This window comes from Dioscorea cayenensis, chromosome 11 (assembly GCF_009730915.1).
Source record: "Dioscorea cayenensis subsp. rotundata cultivar TDr96_F1 chromosome 11, TDr96_F1_v2_PseudoChromosome.rev07_lg8_w22 25.fasta, whole genome shotgun sequence".
In the NCBI taxonomy this organism is placed as follows: domain Eukaryota; kingdom Viridiplantae; phylum Streptophyta; class Magnoliopsida; order Dioscoreales; family Dioscoreaceae; genus Dioscorea; species Dioscorea cayenensis.
The window spans coordinates 5,886,886-5,911,002 of NC_052481.1; the positions used below are offsets into that span (position 1 = coordinate 5,886,886).

At 42.0% G+C, this 24,117-nt stretch overlaps 1 non-coding gene across 1 annotated transcript; it reads right to left on the bottom strand.

The window, feature by feature from the left end:
- Positions 1–7,950: 7,950 nt before the first annotated feature.
- Positions 7,951–8,057, bottom strand: LOC120272901. The gene has a single exon (XR_005540434.1). It is a non-coding gene; the product is annotated as a small nucleolar RNA R71 (small nucleolar RNA).
- Between the last annotated feature and the right edge of the window lie 16,060 nt (positions 8,058–24,117).

A 24,117-nucleotide genomic window follows, 5' to 3' on the forward strand; every position in this document is an offset into this window, starting at 1 on the left:
ACTTAAGCTTCGACAATCACTTAAATAGCACCTGATGCTCGAGGATCGCAAACTCCATATGCTCTGGACAGAGCTCTCGGTGGCGCTTGTCGGCTGCTTTCCTTTATCTGGGCGCCATTCCTGCAAGAATTAAAAATAAAATGATCAAATTAAAATTAAAAACTTATTTCTACAGGAATCCACAAGGTCATGTAGAAATTCAACATGCCCATGTGGATCTTCAGGATGCGATGGCAACACAGCCGCAAGCAATCAAAACTCATATACATTGCTTCATTGACTTCAAAATACACTCTAAAATCATGCACACATGTTCTAAACATGAAATCCATGCAACATTGACCATATCAAGCAATAGAAGGAAACACTAGTGAAGAGAAAGGGTTAAGAAGCTTACTAAAGAAATGGAGATCAAAAACTTTGAGTATGGCCGGTGAGACATCCGAGGGGCATCATTGAAGACGTGCTTGTCAAAGTTGACAAGTATATATTTCCTGTAGACTTTGTAGTGTTGGGCATCGATGAGGATGCGGATATTCCTTTAATACTTGGAAGCCATTCTTGTGCACTTCCAAGGTACTGATCGACATGGACGGTGGTGAGTTGACACTGAGGATGGATGATGACAAGTTGACCTACTACCTCGCCGAAGCCATGCGACATTCTCTTGACTTTGATGATACTCTCTACTTTCTTGAACTACTGATGAACTAATCGATGAATATATGCTGGAAATGTTGAATCCGGACCCGTATGAGGGGTTGCTAGACCAAGAAGTGGAGGAGGAAGAAGTAATGATACTTGGTCTAGAGGAAAAAGTATCATCTACCCTGGAGATTATGAAGAAGGTGCTTCGGAAGATGAAGCGAGCAAGAAGATGCCACAAGAAATGCCCCAAGTCTATTAGGGATGCACATGAATGGAACAAGGGCAACGAACCCTCATGTGGTAATAAGCTCGACAACTCTTCCTCTACCTTCAAAAGACTATGTTCATCACGCTTCTAAGTCATGGGTAAGAGGGAAACCTTCATCTATGAGCCCCGTGCGATAAGGGAAGGTATGTCAAGCTAAGGGGCGTTAAACAAGTGCTTCTTTGGAGGCAACCCAAGTTCTTTACTATTTTTTAGTTCTTAGTTTAGTGTTTTCATGAATAAGGCTTGAGTGTTGGTGTCTTGATCTTTTCGATGCTATTCCTATGATTTTTCTTGTGTAATTTTTTGTGTTTTCGTGTGCTTAAAATGTGTATGGCGAAGTTATTGGTCGTTTTGAGTGAGTTTTTTTTTCTCGTATTTTTCCTGGTATACTTCGCATGATAGGACAGTCTCTAAATGTATTTACATGTTGAGGGATTTTCTGCAGAGCCTGTAGTTCTTTCTAAGTCATCCAGAGAAAATGCACGACTGTGTGGCATTTCCAAATGGCCGTGAGTTTCTACTGAGAGCTCATCCCGAGAGGACAGAGGGGCATGGAATCGCCCCTGTGAATCACTTTGTGATGGTCACACGCCCGTGGGTAATTTCCATATGGGCGTGTGTATTCCTGTAGAGACTTAGAGATTTTTTTTCCCAAGAAGACACAGGGGAGTGGACTCGCCCTTGTGGATGACCCTGTGACAAACGCACAGGCATGGGTAATTTCCACACGCCTGTGTGGATCTCTGCAGAAGAGCTCTCCTCCATCCCGAGAATACATAGGGGTGTGTGGATGACCCTATGAGCTGGGCTTCTGAAGGTCCACGCCCGTGTGGAATTTCAGCGCGGGCGTGCTGTATACATAGAAAATTTTCTCTTTTTGGACAGAGAAGCCACAGGGGCATTTGCCTAACCCTGTGGGTCAGGCGCACAGGCATTGGGAATTTCCACAGGCCCGTGTGGATGTGTTCAGAAAGTGTTGATTGTTATCCTGAGAGCATACAGGGGCATGCGTCTGCCCCTGTGGGTCTTTCCTACGGAGTCACACGGGCGTGTGTAATTTCCACGCGCCCATTTGAATATACACAAATGTAAGAGTTGTGGGTTTCCTTTAAAATATTTTCAGTTTTCTTCATTCTTGCACTCCTAGTCACTTAGAAAACACTCTCCATAGCTCTCTCGACCTCGCACCATTGATTTAGAGTTTTATTCGACCTTCTGGCCGATTTTGAAAGTTTTCATCCTCAGCTTGTAGGTAAACCCTCATTTCTTCTTTTCTTTGCCACACTTAATTTTGATCGATTAAAATGATGAATGTTGCTTTGTTTCTATGTTTATATGGTTTGTGTTTGCTTAGAATGAAGTTAGAAACAATATTAAGGTGTATTTTTGGTTTTGTGATGCGCGGCCGTGTGGTTTTCATGGCCCGTGTATCCACACGGGTGTGTGGAATTTTGACACGACCGTGTAGATTTCTGCATTATTATTTTGTGAGTTTCTTTGATCAATTATATTTTAATTTGTACTAATATGGCACCCCGATTAAAGAAGCAAGGTGACAAGCGCCCGCTTGAGCCATCCTTTGAGCCAGAGAACATGGCATTCGTTGTCCCCGAGCACCAAGTCTGATTTGAGAGGTTGTCAAAGGTTAGGTTCAGACAGTCTCGCTTCCTAGACATGAGCATATTACGGAAGATATAGCAGGTAGACAATTCTCCTGATGAGGTTTAGGATCTCATCTCAGTAGGTGGTTGGAGGCAGTTATTATTGATTAGAGAGCCTGTCATCCGTACTCTTACACTTGAGGTGCTGTCATCATTCAAGTTTGACTGATCTTATGCTAGATTTGATAGTGTCGACGCTATATAGTTTAGAGCACTCAGACATCACTATAGCATCAGTGTGACATAGTTTTTGACCCGATTGGGACAGTATAAGGAGACATTCACCGACAGACTATCCAGGTAGCTTCACTCCTGAGAGAGCATATAGCATTCTGTGTGGCCAGGGGCTATACGAGCCTGGAGTGTCCAAGGCCACGTGCCTTTCCCGATCGGCCAACCGTTATCTGCATGCTATCCTGAGCTGGTCGGTGAATGGCCGTGGAGATAGCACGCGAGTCCTAAGTTGGCAGGAGTTATTATATTTATATTCGATGGTGCAGCAACAGCGCTTTATTTGGGACATATTTTATCTCAGTACTTGCATCACCAGGGCCAGTATGACAGAGTGGGTTTTATTTTCTCAGGCTCGTACATTAGCAGACTCGTCCAGGGCATAGGTCTGCTGGACACCATTCGTGGGGCTGAGAAGATGACCACCCCTTCACTGTTACCCCTCCATACACTGAGATTGATGTGATTGGTGCGCAGATATAGTGTTGGCGTGTATATATTGGCTACACTTGCTACAGAGGTAGTAGAGGGAGGAGATGATGCTACAGAGGATCCTCAGTTGGTCCCTAAGCCTCAGCCCGCGCAGATAGATATAGATGCACCTCCCCTAGCGTAGAAGCCACCTCTGGTGCGCATCTTCTCTCCACCTAAAGCGCATGATCATTTTTAGAGGCTTGAGAGTTCTGTGGTGGTCCTCCAAAGTGATTTTGTCGAGGTTCATGCGCTACAGTTTGTGAACCATGCGGAGGTGATGTGCCGTCTCAACATTCCATAGCAGTTATTAGAGAGAGATGAGACGTCACCATTAGTTATGAGACCTCGGACCCCTCAGGTATCTCCAGCACCACCATCACCCATCCCAGCATCAGTCGATCCACCAGCATATTCTTCTTCACTAACAGCAGTAGCAGTAGAGCTGACACCAGATGACACCGATACTTGATACGTCTTTTCTTTTATTTATTTTATGTTTTTCATATTTTATTTTAGTGTTGCTATTTTAGACTTGTATACTCAGAAAGGGGTTTTCTTTTTTTAGTTTATCATTTATTTTATCTAGAGTTGTATTCCATTACTTTATCTTTTATATAATCGTATTGTTTTTATTTATTCAGCCTCACTGAATCCCCTTGTGTATGGGTGCAGGTGGTCTTGTCAGTATAGGAATTGAGAACTAGTCATGGACATGGCCAAGGTGTTTTATACTTACCCGTGTGTACTTCACAACCCGTTGGAACTTCACTCCCAAGGATTTAGCTCCATCAAATGCAACACTAGGAGTCAGGGGAGTATTGTTTCAATTACCACTTCCGCATATATTCTTGATTGTTACACTTGTTAATGTGCTTGCATGTGTACATTGAGGGCAATAAACAACTTAAGTGTGGGGTGGGTGGGGGGGGAGTAACATTGCACATGTCCTTTACATAAGTTTTAACTGAACATACATGCTCACGTAGCCAATGGAGGTTCACCTTAGTTGCAATGATTGTATTCTTAAGTCTAGGTGAATTTTTAACAATGAATGTTTTCATGCTCTAGTTTTTACTTTAATTTTTGGAAATGTTTGCCCGATTGACACTTGTTGCACATCTCACTCATTAAGCTCTTTTGGAAACTTAAGTTCGACGTTTAAGGGACTAATTAATTTTGTTTCTTATTTTGCTATTTAAAAAAATGAAAAAGGAGAAAAAATTTTATACTTGTGCATTGGGGGTGGAAAGAGCTACCGCCTATGAAGCATGAAGCTACTCTCATATGTCGGGTACTAGTTATACCCTAATGAGGGAAAGAGCTATAATAAGTGCTTGTGTGATAAGAATGCGAAGAGTTCTTTCCTTATGATGAGCATTACTTTTGTCAGGTTTTAGCACTAATATGTGTGTATTTATGTACTTTTTATGCGAGGTTGGGTTGTGAGGCCGATTATTTGTGAAAAGAATCCATTGTAGATCATTTTACGCATTATTTGGAGGAGATCTTGAGAAGGCTCAAACGCGGAGACATGAGTCGGGTTTAGAATACTAGAATGTGTGCCAACCTCCTTGTATTCGAGCTAAGGCAATGATTCAGAGGGGCACGAAGGCAGTTACATCCTAGTATTCCGGCTTGTACATATTTAGCAAGATCTCCACCAACATGACCGTTTATTGAAGAACCAAGACGATCTACGATGTGAATATGTGGCGGTTTACGTTACCTCGATGAAAGCATGGATTAGGGAGTATTTTGGGCCGTTAATGTAGCAGGGTACTATAGAAAATCATTGTAGCAGGTACTGTTCACAGCCGGCCAAAGAAGGAGCAAAACAAAGGAGCCACAAGGGCGTGTGGAAATTCCATATGCCCATGCGTTAATTCCACAAGCCTGTGTGGAATATCCACAGGGGCGTGTGGAATCCCGATTCCAACCCTATTTAAGGCCGATTTTAGCCCGATTTCAACATTCTTTTCTCCATCTTTTTCCCCTAGTGGAGAGAGGGCTGCGGCTAGAGTGATGACGCACCATGAGAGTTAGACAAAGCTTGATTGGAGAGGGTTGAGAGGGTGGGTCGAGAGGTACAGGAGCATCCCCTTTCCCTCCGAAAGTGTGATAGATTCTACCTCCGTTCCTCGAGTTCTTTGCATCCATAATGGAGCGAATGAGCTAAGGGATGACCCTCCCTGGGGCTTAGTTGCAAGTGCAACGGAGTGAAGCGTTGAGGTGATTTTTAGCATCTAGGGCTTAATTGTGGTTAGGGACCTTTCTTCCGGACCAAGGGTTAGGGTCTACAATTAGGAAGAGATTTATCACTTGGAATCCCCAGAGCTTAATGCAATCTTTCTTACAAGTGCGAGGTTGAGAGGTTGTTCAACTTCTCCTCCGGGACATGTAGAGGATTAGGCTTGGTTAACCCTAGATTCGGGGCCATGCATTAAAGGATGTCCCTGACTCATCATTGCATTAGTTAGGAAGCATAATAGAGAGTTCTTGCACTTGAAACGATTTTCCTAGGCGGATCAATACCCGGGTACCCCATCTTTATCGATTGCCTTACCTTCTCCTTTACTTTTGCTCTCTTTCGGGTTGTTTTACTTTTGAGAATTGAATCTTGTCACACATATCACTATTCATCTTTCATATAGTTAAGAAGCAAATTAAGTATTTTTATTCCCTTTTCCCTGTGGATACGATACCGCACTCACCTGGGATTTATTACTTCGACAACTTCGTGCACTTGCGGGAAGCACTGTCAAGCTATCTCATGGGATGAGTTAAAGCTACTACCCCGGTAGAAAGAGCTACCACCTCGAAAGTGCGAAAGCCACCTTAGTGGCAGCTTTAGAAAGGGCTACCTTAGAGGATGTGTGAAGCTACTACCATTCCTTTTATTTTGTTGTGTTTTGTAGATAAATAAGTCCTTTATTACTTAGAACTTTGAGGAGTATACGTTGGGTTGAATTGATTGAGTTTACACACACTTACATGATTTCGGTTTTGTTGTCCTTTTTGATGGTCTTGTGGATGAGCCTACTCCACAAAACCATCAACAAGACTACCGAGGGGATTTTCCTATGGATTACTTATTTTTACTTTTGAATTTACTGTTAATTATATCTTGCTCCATGGAGAGCTAAACCCTTAGTGTGTACTTCGATTTTTGAACCTTAGGATGTATTTGTTTCATTAACCTTTTACTATGCTTTCTGTAATTAATGTTTTAATTGAGTTCCAATCTTGAATGCTTGTTGAATGATTTCTCCCTTAGAGTGACACTAGGGTTGAGAGTTCGCATTGGCAATCCTTGTGAGTGAGTAACATACCACGAGGGTTAAACAAAGCTAGATTGGAGAGGGTTAAGAGGGTGAGTCGAGAGGTAGCGGAGCATCCCCTTTCCCCTCCGGTGTTATTTATCCTACCTCCTATTCCTAGAGTTCTTTTCGGTCATAATAGAGTGAAGTACTAAGAGAATAACTCCACTGGGGATTAGTTGCTTGAGGAACAAAGTGAAGTGTTGAAGTAATCCTTAGTATCCGGGGCTTAATTGTAACTAGGGGCCTTTCGCCTGGACCAAAGGGTTGAGGTGTTGAGACTCATCGATTTCTCCTTTGAGGCATAGTGTAGAGTTAGTCACAGTTAACCTTAGGTTTGGGACTGTATGCTTTAGGATTTCCATGATTCATTGAGCAGTAATTAGGAAGTATAATGGTAGGTCTTGCACTTGAAGCATAAGTCCTAGGGGGAGCATTGTCCGAGTACCCTACTTCTATCGATTGCCTTACCTCTCACTTACTTGTGCTTGTCATTCTTGTTCCTTTTATTTCTGTTTACATCACATCTTATCAACACAATCATTATTCATCTACACTCGGTTAAGTAGTAACTTAAGTATTTTTATTCCCTACTCTCTGTGGATACGATACCCCACTCACTTGGGATTTATTACTTTGACAAACCCGTGCACTTGCAGGTCATACGTAAGGGGCATTGTTAAGTTCTTTTTCACCGTTGCCGGGGAGTAGGCCATATATAGATACTTTGCAGTTTGCTATCTTAGCTATTCATTTATTCATTCCATTTCACATCTTCTTATTCTATTATCATTCTGATTTGTTTTCTTTCTTTTAGTGCAGCTCCAGGTTATGACCCGATAGAACACTTCGATATTGATTGAAGGTGATCATGAACTTGAGCGTACACTCAGAAGAAGGGTTAAAGAACCTATACAAGAACCTCCAAATCTAGCTGAAGTGGAAGCGGAAGGGTCTAACAACATGGTGGAACAGAATGAATAATAGAGATCACTCTCTGATTACGCCAGACCATCAGTATTGGGGACACAATCTAGCATTGTGCGGCCCCCAATCACAGCTCAGAATTTTGAGCTAAAGTCGGCATTCATCCAGATGTTATAGCAGTCCGCACAATTCATTGGTTTCACCGATGAGGTTCGAAATAGTCACATAGAGAATTTCTTGGAAGTGTATGATATGCTAAAGATCAATGGTGTTACAGATGATGCCATCAAGTTTAGAGCCTTCTGATTTACCTTGAAGGGGAGAGCGAAGTAGTGGCTACACTCATTACCTAGAGCATCGATCACTACATGGGAGATGGTAGAAGCTTTTCTTGCCCATTATTTTCCTCCTGAAAAAATCTGTAAAATATAGGAATGAGATCTCATCTTTTGTGCAAATGGAATTGCAGTCTTTATTTGAGACGTTGGAAAGGTTCAAGAAACTCCTGTGAAAATGTCCTCAACATGGGTTTCCACAGTGGATGATCATTTAGACTTTTTACAATGGTTTGAACCCAAATAGAAGACAGCTACTTGATGCAGCAGCATGAGATACCTTATGTAGGAAGACCCCGGAGAAGCCCGGCAATTAATTGAAGCAATGGGGTTTAACAACTACCAATGGAATGCTAGGGAGAAGAAGAAAGTGGCTGACATCCATGAGATTGATGCGGATACATCATTGGCGGCACAAGTGGAGGCATTGAGCAAGAAGTTAGACACTCTAACTTCACCGAGATTGGCGGCCGTAATGAGTTGTGATGGATGTGGAGGGCGACATGCCCCATCCAATTGCTTGATAGCCATTAGTGGTACACCCTCCATTGAGCAAGTTGACTATGTGGGTAATGCAATGAGAAACTAAGGCAATCCTTATAGCAATTATGGTTGGAGGAACCATCCTAATTTCTAATGGAACAACCAAGGGCAAAAAAAATGCCACCGCACCACCGGGTTTTCAACAATAACAAGCCCCAAACATGGAAAATAGAGTTTCAGGCTTAGAGACCCGGATGTCCGATCTAGAGAAAGCATTGACCTGATTTGTGCAATCATCAAATACATGGTTTCAATCGGTCAAGGCTACACTTCGCAACCACGCCGCTTCATTGCATAGTTTAGAAAATCAAGTGGCGCAAACCACGAAGTCTCTATTGGAGAGACCACAAGGAAGCTTGCCAAGTAATACCGAAACTAATCGAAGAGAACATGTGAAGGTGATCACTTTAAGAAGTGGTCATGATGTTGAATGTAGTTTTCCATGTGAGAAGACCAATGTTGAAGCACCCTAGGTCGTAGACGTTGAGGAAAGAGCCAACAAAGAAAAAGAGGTGGCACATCCAGCTTACAAGCCAAGAATCCCTTATCGTTCAAGATTAAAGAACGACCAAACTGATGGGCAATACAAGTAGTTCTTGCGTTTATTGAAGCAATTGAACATCAACATTCCTTATGTGGAGGCATTATCTCAAATGCCTCGGTATGCTAAGTTCCTTAAAGATCTTTTGACCAATAAGAGGAAGTTGGAAGAGAGTGCATAGGTGATCTTAGATGCCTCTTGTTTAGCGGTGTTGCAAAAGGATATGCTGAACAAGAAGAAAGACCCCAGAAGCTTTGTGATTCGATGCAACATTAGCAATTTGGGTAAAGAGATGGCATTGGCGGATTTAGTAGCTAGTATCAACGCCATGCCATACTCATTCTTTCAAAAGCTAGGCTTGGGAGAACCTAGGCCCACTCAGATGACTTTGCAATTGGCTGACCGAACGGTGAGTGACAAGGTCCCCTTGCTTATATCCCGCAAGTGCACGGGTTTGTCGAAGTAATAATCCCGGATGAGCGGGGTCGAATCCATAGGGAGTAGGGAGTAAAGACACTTAATTTGATTCTTAGCTATGTAGAGTATCAACAATGATAAGTGTGGAATTGATTCAATTCTCAGAAATTAAAAGCAACAAGTAAGAGAGTAAAAGTAAGGAGGAGGCAAGGCAATCGATAAAGATGGGGTACTCGGATGATGCTTCACCTAGGATAATCGCTTCCAGTGCAAGAACTCTCTATTATTCTTCCTAATCAATGCAATGGTGAGTCGTGGAAATCCATACACACATAGTCCCAAATCAAAGGTCAACTATGCCTAACTCTATACATGTCCCGGAGGAGAAATCGAACAATCTCAATACCTCGCACTCGCATAGAGTTGCAATGAGCTCTAGGGATTCCAAGTGATAAATATCTTCCTAGATTTAGACCTAACCCTTTGGTCCAGGCGGAAGGTCCCTAGCCACAATTAAGCCCTAGATACTAAGATCACCTAAACGCTTCACTCCATTGCACGTGCAACTAGGCCCCAGCGGAGGTTCATCCCTTAGACCATTCACTCTATTATGGCCACAAAGAATTCGAGGAACCGAGGTAGAATCTATCACATTGGAGGGGAAAAGGGGATGCTCCTGTACCTCTCGACTCACCCTCTCAACCCTCTCCAACCTAGCTTTGTCTAACGCTCGTGGTGTGTCACTCACTCACAAGGTTACCAACAAAAACTCTCAACCCTAGTGTCACTCTAAGGGAAATGTTCATAAAATCAAGCATTCAAGGTTGGAACTCACAATAAACATCAATTTATTGAAAGCATAATAAAGAAGTTCAAAGAAACGAATACATCCTAGGGTTCACAATCACCCAAGTACCCACTAAGGGGTTTAGCTCTCCATGGAGCTAAGTACAATCAAAGAAATAGAATGTAAAAGCAATGAATCCATAAAGAAACCCCCTTGATAGTCGTGTCGATGGTCTTGTGGAAAGTACTCTACTCGTCGTCCAAGGATTCCTTCGTCCGGTATAGGATACGCCTCGATCGAAGCTCCCCTACCAACCTTCTTCCTAATGGAATCACAATGTTGGAGCCATAGAACCTCTCCAAAACCTTGGCCAATACCCCTCGAAACCCTAGCAGAAGCCCTCTCGCAAGTTGGGGAAAAGATGGAGAAAAAAATACCAAAATTGGGGCTGAACGGGCTTTAAATAGGGCTGGAATCGGGCAACTCCACGGGTGTAGACGGTACACGCGCCCGTGCAGAATTTCCACATGGGCGTGGATAATTTCCACACGCCCGTGTGGATTCTCTGTTTCTCTGATTTCTCGGCCTGCTGTGAACAGTGCTGCTACAATAATTGCTACGAGTGCTCGCTACGGTCTTCGACCGAATAACTACCCAATTCCATACTTTCATCGGGGGTAGCATAACGGGCACACGTTCACATCATGAATCACTTGCTTCTTCAATGATATATATGTTGGTGGGGTTCTTGTTCTTGTATGCATAAGACGGAATGCTCGAGTGTGACTGCCTTTGTGCCCCTCCAAATGGATGTACTCACTCGAATGCGAGGAGGTTGGCACACACTCTAGCATCTCACACCTATCCTATGTCTTCGCGTTTGAACCTTAGCAAGATCTCCTTCGAAATAGGTGCATTATTATCCACATTGGCCTATTTCCTTCATACTTAGCCTCATAGCCCTACCTGCGTAAAAGTTACATAAAAACACACATATTAATGCAAAAACCTGAGAAAAGTAATGCTCAACATAAGTAATGAACGCTTCGCATTCATATCGCACAAGCACTTATCAGTGAGACATCTGAGGGGCATCATGAACACGTACTTGTCAAGGTGGAAAAGAACATATTTACCATAGACTTCGTAGTGTTAAACGTCGATAAGGATGTAGATGTTCCTTTGATACTTGCGAGGCCATTCTTGCGCACTTCCAAGGCATTGATCGACATGGACGGCGGGGAGTTGACACTGAAGGTTGGAGATGACAAACTCATATATTGACTCACCTAAGCCATGCGACATTCTCTTGACTTTGATGATACTCTGTATTTTCTTGACACTACTGATGAGATAATTGATGAATATGTGTAGAAAATGTTGAATCCATACCCGTACGAGGGGTTGCTTGACCAAGAGGTGGAGAACGAAGAAGTAATTACGCTTGGTTAAGAGGAAGAAATACTATCTACCCCAGGGATTGTGAAGAAGGTGCTCCAAAAGATGAAGAGGGCAAGGAGACACCACAAGAAACGCCCTAAGGCTGTTGGTTGTTGGGGATGCTGATAAGTGCTTGTGCGATAAGAATACGAAGTGTTTTTTCCATGTGTTGAGCATTACTTTTCTCTGGTTTTAATGCTAATATGGGTGTATGTATGTTACTTTTATGTAGGTAGGGTTGTGAGGCCGATTATGAGAGAAAGAAGCCAATGTGGGTCATAATGCACTAATTTGGAGGAAATCTTGCTAAGGTTTAAACGCGAAGACATAGGTCGGGTTCCAGATACAGGAATATGTGCCAACCTACTCGTACTCGAGTTAGCACAACTATTTAGAGGGGCGCAAGGGCAGTCACATTCAATCATTCTGACTTATGCATATAGAACAAGATCTCCAAAAATATGTCCGTAATTAAAGAAGCAAGGTGATCCATGATGTAAATGTGTGTCCGTTTGCGTTATCTCGATGAAAGTATGGATTCAGGAATTTTTCAGGCATGTACTATAGCACGGTATTATAGAAAAAACACTGTAGCAAAAATACTTCAACAACACTATTTATAGCCGGCCGAGAAAACTGGAAAATAGAGAATCCACACGGGCGTGTGGAAATTCCACACGCCCGTGTGAAAAATCCACAGGGGCGCCCACATGGACGTGTGGATTCCCGATTCCAGTCCTTTAAAAACCGATTTCAACCCCAATTTCAGCATTCTTTTCTCCATCTTTTCCCCAACTTGAGAGAGGACGGTAGTTAGGGTTTTCAGAGGTATTGGCTAGGGCTTTGGAGAGGTTCGACGGCTCCGACATCACGCACCGTTTGGAAGAATGTTAGTGGGAGAGCTTTCGTCGGCACCGATCCGGTGAGGTGTATCCTAGGCCAGATAAAGGGACCCTTTCGACGAGTAGAGGACTCTCCACAAGACCATCACCATGACTAATGAGGGGTTTTCTATGGACGCTTTGTTTTTACATTCAATTTCATTGATTGTATCTAGCTCCATGGAGAGCTAAACCCCTAGTGGGTAGTTGGGTATTTGTGAACCCTAGGATGTATTCGTTTCATTGAATATCTTTATCATGCTTTCAATTAATTGATGTTTATTTTGAGTTCCAATCTTGGAGACTTGATTATATGAATACTCCCCTAGAGTGACACTAGGGTTGAGAGTTTTTCTTGGTAACTCTTGTGAGTGAGTGACACAACATGAGAGTTAGACAAAGCTAGATTGGAGAGGGTTGAGAGAGTGAGTCAAGAGGTAGCACAGCGTCCCCTTTCCCCTCAGGTGTCATCTATCCTATCTCCATATTCCAAGAGTTCATTGCGGCCATAGTAGAGTGAATGGGCTAAGGGATGACCTTCCGCTGAGCTTAGTTACGAGTGCAACGGAATGAAGCACTGAAGTGATTTTAGCACCTAGGGCTTAACTGTGACTAGGGATCTTCCACCTGGACCAATGGGTTAGGTCCATACATAGGAATAGGGTTTATCACTTGGAATCCCTAGAGCTCATTGCAATTCTATGCGAGTGCGAGGTTGAGAGGTTATTCAATCTCTCCTCCGGGACATGTATAGAGTTAGGCATGGTTGACCTTAGATTTGGGATCATGTAATTAAGGAATTCTACGACTCATTGTTGCATCAATTAGGAAGTATAATAGAGGGTTCTTGCACATGAAATGATTGTCCTAGGCGGATCAATATCTGGGTACCCCATCTTTATCGATTGCCTTATCTTCTCTTTTACTTGTGCCCTCTATCTTGTTGTTTTTATTTTGGTTATTTCATAATTTATCACACTTATCACTATTCATTTTCCACATTAGTTAAGAAACAACTTAAGTGTTTTTATCCCCTACTCTCTGTGGATACGATACCCACTCATCTGGATTATTACTTCGACACCCGTCCACTTGCGGTTTACACGCATATTCGGTCATGTCAAGTTTTTGGCGCCGTTGCCGGGGAGTAGGTATTTAGAGATACTTTGCACTTTGTTTTCTTAGCTATTCATTCATTCTATTTCATATTTTCTTTCCTATTATCATTCCGAATTATTCTCTTTTTTTTTTTGTCACAGAAATGATTGAAATACCCGAGTTATTCGACACTATCATAGGAATGGTTGAAAATATAAAACAAAAGGTTCAATTGTTTTGCGATGAGAGGATACATCTGCGTTGTTTCTTGCAAGAGTCTTATAATATTCAACATCCCATAGAAGAATTAGTTAAAGATTATATTGCCAGAATTCAAGAACGAAACTGTGAATTAGATAATGTGTTAGATCAATTTGAGAGATCTGCATTGGGATCAATGAATGATCACTTAGAGGAAAGTCTGGAGAGGGTCCTAGCTCAATTTGATTCATCTTATTATGAAGACGATACAAAAACACATTTACAAGTAGAAGAAGGGGAGAATGATTGCGAACATGAGGGTGAAGGACTTTGAGGAGACTAACAAATTAAAGGAAAGCGAGGTTGCATCCTTCAATTTATGAACCACCGAACTTGAGCTTAAAAACCTTACCAACGCATTTAGAATATGCCTTCCTGATGGAAGAATCTAAGCTCCCAGTGATTGTAGCTTCAATCTTGTTGGTTGATCAAAAGGAAAGGCTTGTTAGCATGTTGAAAAGGCATACATCGGCTATTGCGTGGAAGATCTCCGACATTAAGGGCATAAATCCATCATTGTGTACTCATAAAATTCTAATGGAAGATGATTACAAATCTGTGATCCAACCTCAGCGGTGGTTAAATCCGAACATGAAGGAAGTCGTAAAGGCGGAGTTAGTGAAGCTCCTAGATACAGGGATTATCTACCCTATATCAGATAGTGCATGGGTGAGTCCAACTCAAGTGGTTCCGAAAAAAGGGGGAATAACAGTAGTGAGAAATGAAAAGAATGAATTGATTCCAACAGGACGGTTACAGGATGGTGAGTCTGCATTGATTATAGAAGATTAAATGATGCCACTCGAAAAGATCATTTCGCATTACCATTTATCGATCAGATACTGGAACGATTGGCAGGGCATCAATTCTATTGCTTCCTTGATGCCATGTTTGGATACTTTCAAATCCCCATAGCTCCAGAAGATCAGGAGAAGACCACATTTACTTGCTCTTACGACACTTTTGCTTATAGAAGAATGCCTTTTGGGTTGTGTAATGCACCATCAACATTTTAGCGCTGTATGACGGCCATTTTTGATGATCTTTTATAAGATATTATGGAGGTGTTCATTGATAATTTTTTGTATTTGGGGATTCTTTCGACATATGCTTGAAGAATACTGGAAAGAGTGCTAGTAAGATGTGAAGAAACAAATCTCGTCTTAAATTTGGGAGAAATGTCATTTTTTATGGTCCAAGAAGGCATTCTCCTTGGACATAAGATTTCCCAAGCAGGTATGGAGGTGGATAGCGTAAAGATTGAGGTTATTGGAAAGCTTCCTCCACCTATAAATGTTAAAGGGATCCGCAGTTTCTTAGGGCATGCAAGTTTTTACTGAAGGTTTATTATGTACTTTTTTTGAAGATCACGCAACCTTTGACCAAACTCCTAGAAAAAAAGATGCTCCTTTTGAATTTGGGGATAACTCGTCCGAGTGCATTCAATTTGTGGAAGGAGCAATTAGTGCAAGCACCAATTTTTGACTATACCATATTGGAATGTACCCTTTGAGCTTATGTGTGATGCAAGTGATTACGTTGTGGGAGGAGTTTTTTTGGACAAAGGAAAGACAAGCGCTTTCAACCGATTTATTATGCTAGCAAGACTCTTACAAGTGCCCGAGAGAATTATACAACCACTGAAAAAGACTTGTTTGCAGTAGTGTTTGCTTTTGACAAGTTCAGGTCATACCTAATTTTATCTAGGGTCACAGTATTTACTGATCACTCGGCACTCCGTTATCTCATGAACAAGGGTCGATGCAAAGCAAAGATTGATTCACTGGATCTTATTGTTACAAGAATTTGATATGGAAATAAAAGATAAGAGGGGAACCGAAAATGTGGTTGTAGATCATCTTTCAAGATTATAAGGTTGTGAGGGGCAAGAACCGGCTAGCAAGGAAATCAATGATTTTTTCCCTGAGGAACATCTGTATGCAATACAGGAGTCAGAGTCAGAATATACTCCATGGTTCGCGGATTTTGCAAATTATTTATCAGGAAAGGAACTGAATCAAGGCCTCAGTTTTCAACAAAAGAAAAAGTTTTTCAGTGACTTGAAGAACTATTTTTGGGATGACCCCTACCTATTCTGTATTTGTGCAGACCATGTGGTTCGCATATGTGTTTCTAGGAAAGAAGGATGGAGCATTATTGGTCATTGTCATTCGAGTCCTATTGGAGGGCATTATGCTTCGAGCAAAACTGCTGAGAAAGTTCTGGCCACTAGTTTCTATTGACCAACTTTATTCCAGGATGTTCATCAGTTTGTTCTTCGTTGTGATAGTTATCAGAGGGCTGGAAACCTATTGCAAAGGGATGAAATGCCTCAGAATCCGATGTAGTTCTTCGAGGTGTTCGATGTTTGGGGAATTGATTTCATGGGACCATTCCCAAAGTCTAATGTTAATCAATATATTTTGGTGACAGTTGACTATGTTTCTAAATGGGTGGAGGCTCAAGCTCTTCCAACTAATGATGTAAGAACTATGGTGAAATTTCTAAAGAGGCTCTTCACTCGATTTGGGACTCCACAAATCATTATTAGTGATCGAGGAACCCATTTTTGTAACACACAACTTGCAAAAGTGTTGAAGCGTTATGGGGTACATCATCGTCTTGCTACCCCCTATGACCCGCAAATGAGCGGTCAAGTGGAAGTTAGAAATAGGGAGCTTAAGAGGATTTTTACTAAGTTTGTGGAACAAGGGAAGCGGGATTGGTCTGAACGGTTGGATGACACACTTTGGGCTCATAGAACAGCGTGCAAAACACGGATAGGGACTACTCCCTATAATTTGGTGTATGGAAAATCCTGTCATTTACCTGTGGAGTTAGAGCATAAAGTGTATTGGGCAATTAAGGCTATGAATTTTTATTTGATCAAGTCGGGGGAACAAAGAATGTTACATCTCAACGAATTAGATAAATGGCGAATGAAAGCATATGAGAATGCTAGGATTTATAAGCAAAGAATTCGGAAATGACATGAGAAGCATATCAAAAATCCGAAGGATTTCAGTGTGGGCAATCAGGTATTACTATTTAATTCTCGTTTACGGTTATTCTCGGAACAGTTGAAGTCTAGATGGTTTGGTTCTTATACGGTAACCGAAGTTTCACCTCATGGAGTTGTTGAGATCACCCATCCGGAGAAGGGTACACTTAAGGTGAATGGACACAGGCTGAAACCATACTACGGAGGAGAGGTTGGTAATGATGACAAGGAAGTATTTTTCCTTCATAAACCCCCATGAGGTAAGACAAGTATGTCAAGCTAAGTGACGTTAAACAAACATTCCTTGGGAGGTAACCCAAGTATTTACTGTTTTCTAAATTTGGTAGTTTAGTGTTTGCTTGAATAAATTGTTGAGTGTTGGTGTCTTGATTTGTAGATGCTTTTACTGTGATTTTCTTGTGGACTTGTAATTTCACCGTGTGTTTTCATGTGAATTTGATGAAGTTTTGGTCGTTTGAGCTATCTATTGATAAGTGTCTAAATGTAGGTGTTTTTCATATATACATCGTATTCACTTTGAATGTATTTTGTGAGGTTTGATGCCCGTTTTGCGCTTAATCGTTTACTATTTGCTTTGTAGGGCATAAGGAAGCCATGGAGAACAAGAAGATATCATTTAGGCAAAAACACAAGAAAACAGGAATTTTATACCAACCTCCATACTACCTAGTATGGGGGCCGTATGTACTGTAGCAATGAAATAATTTGGAGTTGTGCCCAGATTTCCATACTACCCAGATACTGAGGGCCATATGCACCCCTGTATGAAACATGAATCTAGGGTTTTTGAGTGCTATGCGACCCCCATACGACCCCTATATGGCCCATATGTCATGGGGGTTATAAATACTGACTTTTAGGGCAGAACAAGGGTCTTTTTGCTGGGCTTATTTTGGGAGACCATTTGAGAGGCTTTGGGCAACCTTGGGAAGAGTAGAAGGGCAAGGAAGCTAGGAGATCATTCAAGGCCAAGGTCCAACACTCTCAAGGCAAGAAGGCAACATCATTCAAGGGGAGATCTACAACGATTTGAAGGAAGGAGACCCGCAGCTAGAGGAAGCGTCATTCGGCATTCCTTTTGTGGGGGAAGCGTCATTCGGCATATATTCTACCTCCTCCTCCTCCATTTCATCTAGGGAGTGTCACTTATGCTTTTCTCTTGTGTTTCACTTGATTGTATTGCTTGTTGTGGGATGATGACACACTAGACCCCCAAGGCCACCAGGTGTTGGTGAACCTTGGGGGGTTTTATCATGTATTTTGGATGATTACTTGTTAATTCCATGCTTGGGTAATTTTGAGATTTAATCCATTCTATTCATGCTAAGTGCTACACTAAGGAGAAATCCGTAGCTCTTTTATGAGTGATGCATGTAGATGTGACTTGCTCGCATGTATTAGATCATGAATTGATTAGAAGGGGATACTTGTATCATCACGCTGAGAAATCGGGTGTTTGGTAGCCCTCCATGTAGGTTTAAGCCGAAGAAGAGTAGGCTTACTCCTAAGTGAGATCTCCTTGTACTTAATGCAATCGTAGGAATGTGGATTTGGAGAAAATTCCTATCTATGTTTGTATAGGATCAGGGTTCAATCGCCGAAAAATTGGGGTTGTTCTAATCTTGGAATCTCATGGTCCATTTTATCCTTGCATCTTTTATTCATCATACATGTTTCATGATAACCCCTCAAGGGGATTCGCATCCATAGGCCTTTGCATTACATTGAGTTTCTTGCTTGCTTATTGCTTCGTCTCTCTAATTTGTTGATAATCTTGTTTTTGTTTTAACTTCACCTAGTAGAGTAAATTCCCTCACTTAAGATCTTAGATTAGATAATAGCTCGAGAAGGAGTAATAGGAGATCCTTAGCCCCGTGGAATACAATCCTCGTGTCTTCACACGAGGTATTACTTGCCAATCCTGCATACACTTGCGGGAAGCAATCAAGTTTTTTTGGAGCCGTTGCTGTGGAACTTTAAGGAATTCTAGGAAACTTTTTAGATTATTACTCTAGCCATTCAATTCTTTACTCATTTGTTATTGTTATTTTTATTTTCCTTTGATCTTAATAACTGAATTCATTCTCTATTCCTTTATATATAGTTCATCTCATGAGTGCCATATGGAAAATCTAAACAACAAGTTGGAAGGTTACGTATACGCATTTGAAGGCGGGGATTAATTGGCAAACTCAAGCAACATTTTTTTCACACCCTCCAGACAATTATTTATACACACTTCTACTATCTGGGGATTCTAGCATATCTTATGACGGTGGAAGCTGGCACACAGTATTTGAGACCTTTATGGAAAGTGGAACACCATCAGTGGGAGGAGGAAGCGAATCACCCATTGAGCAGCTTGTTTTTGACTCATCGAGGACCCGACGATCCCGCTACCATGAATCCCACCGTAGAGGACCGTGCTGAAATGGGCCAGGTGTTAGCAAAGGTAGAGGAATCCGGCTTGGAGTATCAGTATGGGCAACATGCAGGTCTAGGATATGATGCCGAATGCTTTGATCTTCTTGTTTATGTTACAAACAATAGTTTCGATGAGAGTGTAGGGTCCGAACAGGGTGATGGGATTTGGAACAGAGGTTTGATGCCGTCAACTGAGGAAGCACCAGATTTGTAGTTGAAAACACTACCTGAACACCTTGAGTACGCCTTTTTGGGAGAAGGTACACAACTTCCAGTCATCATCTCTTCAAAAACTAACAGTTGAGCAAAAAGAAAGGATCGGTGGAAGTGCTAAAATGGCACAAGAGAGCGATTGCTTGTAAGATTGCTAACATAAAAGGGATAAACCCCTTTGTTTGCACTCACAAAATTCTAATGACACATAAACATAGACCCAAAGACTTGCCACAAAGAAGACTCAATCCAAATATGAAGGAAGTGGTTCAGGCAGAATTAATCAAGCTTCTCGATGAGGGCATTATCTACCCGATATCAGATAGTGAGTGGGTAAGCCCCGTGCAAGTGGTTCCAAAGAAGGGAGGAATGACTGTGATCACCAATGAAAAAAATGAATTAATCCCAACTCGTACAACTACCGGGTGCAGGGTATGCATCGACCATAGAAAATTAAATGATGTCACTCAAAATGATCATTTTCCCCTACCATTCATTGACCATATCCTAGAGAGACTTGCTAGACATGCCTACTATTGCTTTCTGGATGGGTTCTCTAGTTATTTCCAAATTCCCATCACCCCCGAAGATCAGGAGAAGACTACGTTCACTTGTCCGTATGGCACATTTTCTTATTGTCGCATGCCTTTTAGGCTATGTAACGCCCCGGCTACCTTTCAGAGATGCATGATGGCTATTTTTAAGGACATGGTGGAAGATTTTATGGAAGTGTTCATGGATGATTTCTCCATCTTTGCTGATTCATTTGATGTGTGCCTCAAGAACATTGAGCGGGTCCTCATTCGATGTGAAGAGACTAATCTTGTGCTAAGTTGGGAGAAATATAATTTCATGGTCCAAGAGGGGATTGTCTTGGGTCACAAAATTTCGAAAGAAGGAATTGAGGTTGACAAGGCAAAGATTTCCACCATCGAAAAGTTACCACCACCAAATTTTGTGAAGGCCATAAGAAGTTTTTTGGGACATGCTGGGTTCTATAGAAGATTCATCAAAGATATTTCTAAAATTGCTAGACCCCTGACAAGGTTGTTGGAAAAGGATGTTCCATTCGAGTTCAATAATGAATGCATGACGTCCTTCATGACACTCAAGGAGAAACTAATTCAAGCACCCATCATGGTAGCTCCAGATTGGGACTCCCCATTCGAACTGATGTGCGATGTGAGTGACTTTGCAGTTGGCGGTGCTCGGTCAGCGGAGAGACAAACATTTTCATCTCATTTACTACGCAAGTAAGACTCTAACGGGAGCCCAAGAGAACTACACTACAACAGAAAAGGAACTACTTGCCGTGGTGTTTGCCTTTGATAAATTCTGGTCATATTTGGTTTTTTTCTAAAGTGGTGGTGTACACCGATCATTAGGATTTGAGGTACTTACTTAACAAATCAGATGCCAAACCACGTTTGATACGGTGGGTTTTATTGCTTCAAGAATTTGACCTTGAGATTAAGGACAAGCGGGGAGCAGAGAATCTCACAGCTAATCACTTATCCCATTTAGAGGGCTCTAGCAAAGAAACTATAAGACAAAAGGACATTAATTACTCATTCCCTGAAGAACACTTGTATAATATCCAGGTAGTGAAAGAGAAGGAACCGCCCTAGTTTGCCGATTTCGCTAATTACTTGGTTGGGGGGGTCATCCCGAAATGGTTTACGTATCAACAAAGGAAGAAATTCTTTTTGGACCTTAAGCACTACATATGGGAAGACCCATACCTATTCAGAGATTGTTCTGATTAGGTTGCTCGAAGATGTGTTTCTTGGGCAGAGGGTCTATGCATTTTGAGGCATTGCCACTCAGGACCCACTGGTGGCCATTATGATGCAAATAAAACAACAGAGAAAATTCTTGATGCAGGTTTCTATTGGCCATCGGTGTTCCAAGATACCCAGAAATTCATTCAAGCTTGTGATAGATGTCAGCGGGTTGGCAACATATCTCGCCTGGATGAGATGGCCCAAAATTGGAACCAAGCCTACGAAGTTTTTGATGTGTGGGGGATTGATTTTATGGGACCCTTCCCGAGCTCTCATGGATACAAGTTCATACTCGTGGTAGTTGATTATGTGTCTAAATGGGTGGAAGCTCAAGCCTTGCAAACCAATGATGTGAGGGTAGTCGTGAAATTCTTAAAGAAATTAATTTCCAGGTTCGGCGCACCACGTGCGATCATTAGTGGAAGGGGCACTCATTTCTGTAATGCCCAATTTACAAAAATTTGGAAGCGCTATAGAGTCTCCCATAAAATGGCAACACCATACCATCCACAAACTAGTGGCCAAGTAAAAGTGTCCAACAAGGACTTAAAGAGAATCTTTAAGAAAACTATATCTCAGTCCCGAAGAGATTGGGCAGAACATCTAGATAACGCCCTCTGGGCCTACAGAATAGCTTACAAGACTCCTATTGGAATCACTCCGTATAGGCTAGTCTATGGAAAAGCTTGCCATTTACCTGTTGAGCTTGAGCATAAAGTTTATTGAGCTATCAAGTTTCTAAATCTCAATTCTTCTCTTGCAGGTTGAAAGAGAAACTCCAACTAAACGAACTTGATGAGTGGCGCTCCATGGCATATTAGAGTTCGAAGCTCTATAAAGAAAAGGTAAAAGAGTACCACGACAGACGCATCAAGCACCCTAAACAATTTCACGATGGAGATCAAGTCCTATTGTTCAACTCGAGGTTGAAATTATTTCCAGGGAAGCTAAGATCACGTTGGTCAGGTGCATACATGGTCACTCAAGTCTTTCCACATGGAGCGGTTGAGGTAACCCACATGAAAAATGGCACTTTTAAGGTCAATGGGCAATGACTGAAATTATACTTCAATAACAACACTACAAGGGAAACCGGGGGTGGCTTCAAACTCTTTGAGCCCCCATGAGTTAAGGAATGAGGTACATCAGGCTCGTGACATTAAACAAGAGCTTCTTGGGAGGCAACACAAGCATTCGTGGGTGTTTTCTATCATTTTTCGTATTTTAGTTTCTAGTTCATTTCACTTTTCCTATTTCTTAGACTTGTGTTGCTTTTGAATAAGTTCTTGCTCTCACACTTGGCACATTGCTTTTGTCATTCTAATTGTGGTGTATTTGTGCAACTTCTTGAGAAACTCATGTTAAGGTGTTTATTCATGTGCTAGATCGTCGTTTTATTCATTTCATTAGTTTTTAGAGAAGTCTTCAACCTTGCCATGCCATTTGTACATTGTTTAAAGCAGGTTTTCGAAGTTTTGGGCGAGTTTTAAGGTCCTACGGCCATACTGGGGCGTATGGGGGTCCTCTGAGATGAACACAGAGCAAACCAGAGGCTCTGTGCCATCTCAGACGGGTCCCAGACGGCCCGCCATACGGGGCATTCTTAGACAGCTTGCTCTCTTGGCTGAGAGAGGTCAAACGGCTCAGATGGCCCCCTATACTGGGCCATCTGAGACATCTTGCTCTCTCGGCCGAGAGAGGTCAAACGGCCCAGACGGCCCCCCATACAGAGTCATTTGAGACAGCTTGCTCTCTTGGTCGAGAAAGGCCAAATGGCCCAGACAGCCCCCCATACAGGACCATATGGGGGCCGTCTAGGGCGGGCCGGCCTCTCTCTTCCCCCCTTTATACCTCTCTCTTTTCTCTCTCTCTCCCATTCTCTCTTCTCTCTCATTTTCCACCAAATTTCTCTCTTCTTTCTCCCTCATTTCTTGGCCAAAACTTCTCATTTTTTCTCCTAAAACTTCTCCTGATCCATTGGAGACATCGATCTAGTGATTTTCTCCGAGTTTAAAGCTGGTTTTCTTAAGATTTCGTCGGTATGCTTTTTCAATGACCTAGTTTTATCTTTTTCATTTTTTGGGCGTTCTTGGAGATTTTGGGTGGGATTTCTTTAGCATTTTGCTTGGTTTGGATGTTGTGAATGTCATGGATGAATTTTCATTCAAATTTATGTAATTGTTTTTTGATTCTATGAATATAGGGGAAACACTTGCCGTGTGAATAGTGACCATACGGCCCCCATACGGACGTATGACATTAAAAATTCAATTTTTCATTTGTTTCCTCTATCTTTTGCATTTTATTTTGGTTTATCTTGTATCCCTATGAGCTTGAACAAGGTTTGTCTTCATTGTAGGGATGCCTAACACTAAGAGACCCGCCTCCAAATGCCCAAAAACCACCGGATCCTCGTCTGTACCCGATGAACCCATCTTCAAGTTGTGCCATCATCGAGGAAGATATGATAAGTTGAAGACAAAACCATTTGGGACATTGTGCTACCTTAATTGGGGGCTTGTGGAGAACCTCGGGACAGCAAATCAAGTAAAGGAATGGTTATCACATAATTGTTGGGACATGCTTTTTGCCATTAACGAGCCAACCTTTCGCCAATTAACCTTGGAGGTTTTGAGTATATTCGAGCCACGACAAGATGGACACTCCGTGTGGGATAGGAAGTGTATCACCATCCACTTTCAAGCTTTTGGGAAAAAGCATACTATGCACCACTTGGACTTTGCTAGGTACTTGGGAATCTATGATGATGAGTTTATCAATTCCATGCCTTGTACACGTCTTAAGCTTGATTTCCCAAGTGAGGTGGATAGGAACAACTATTGGG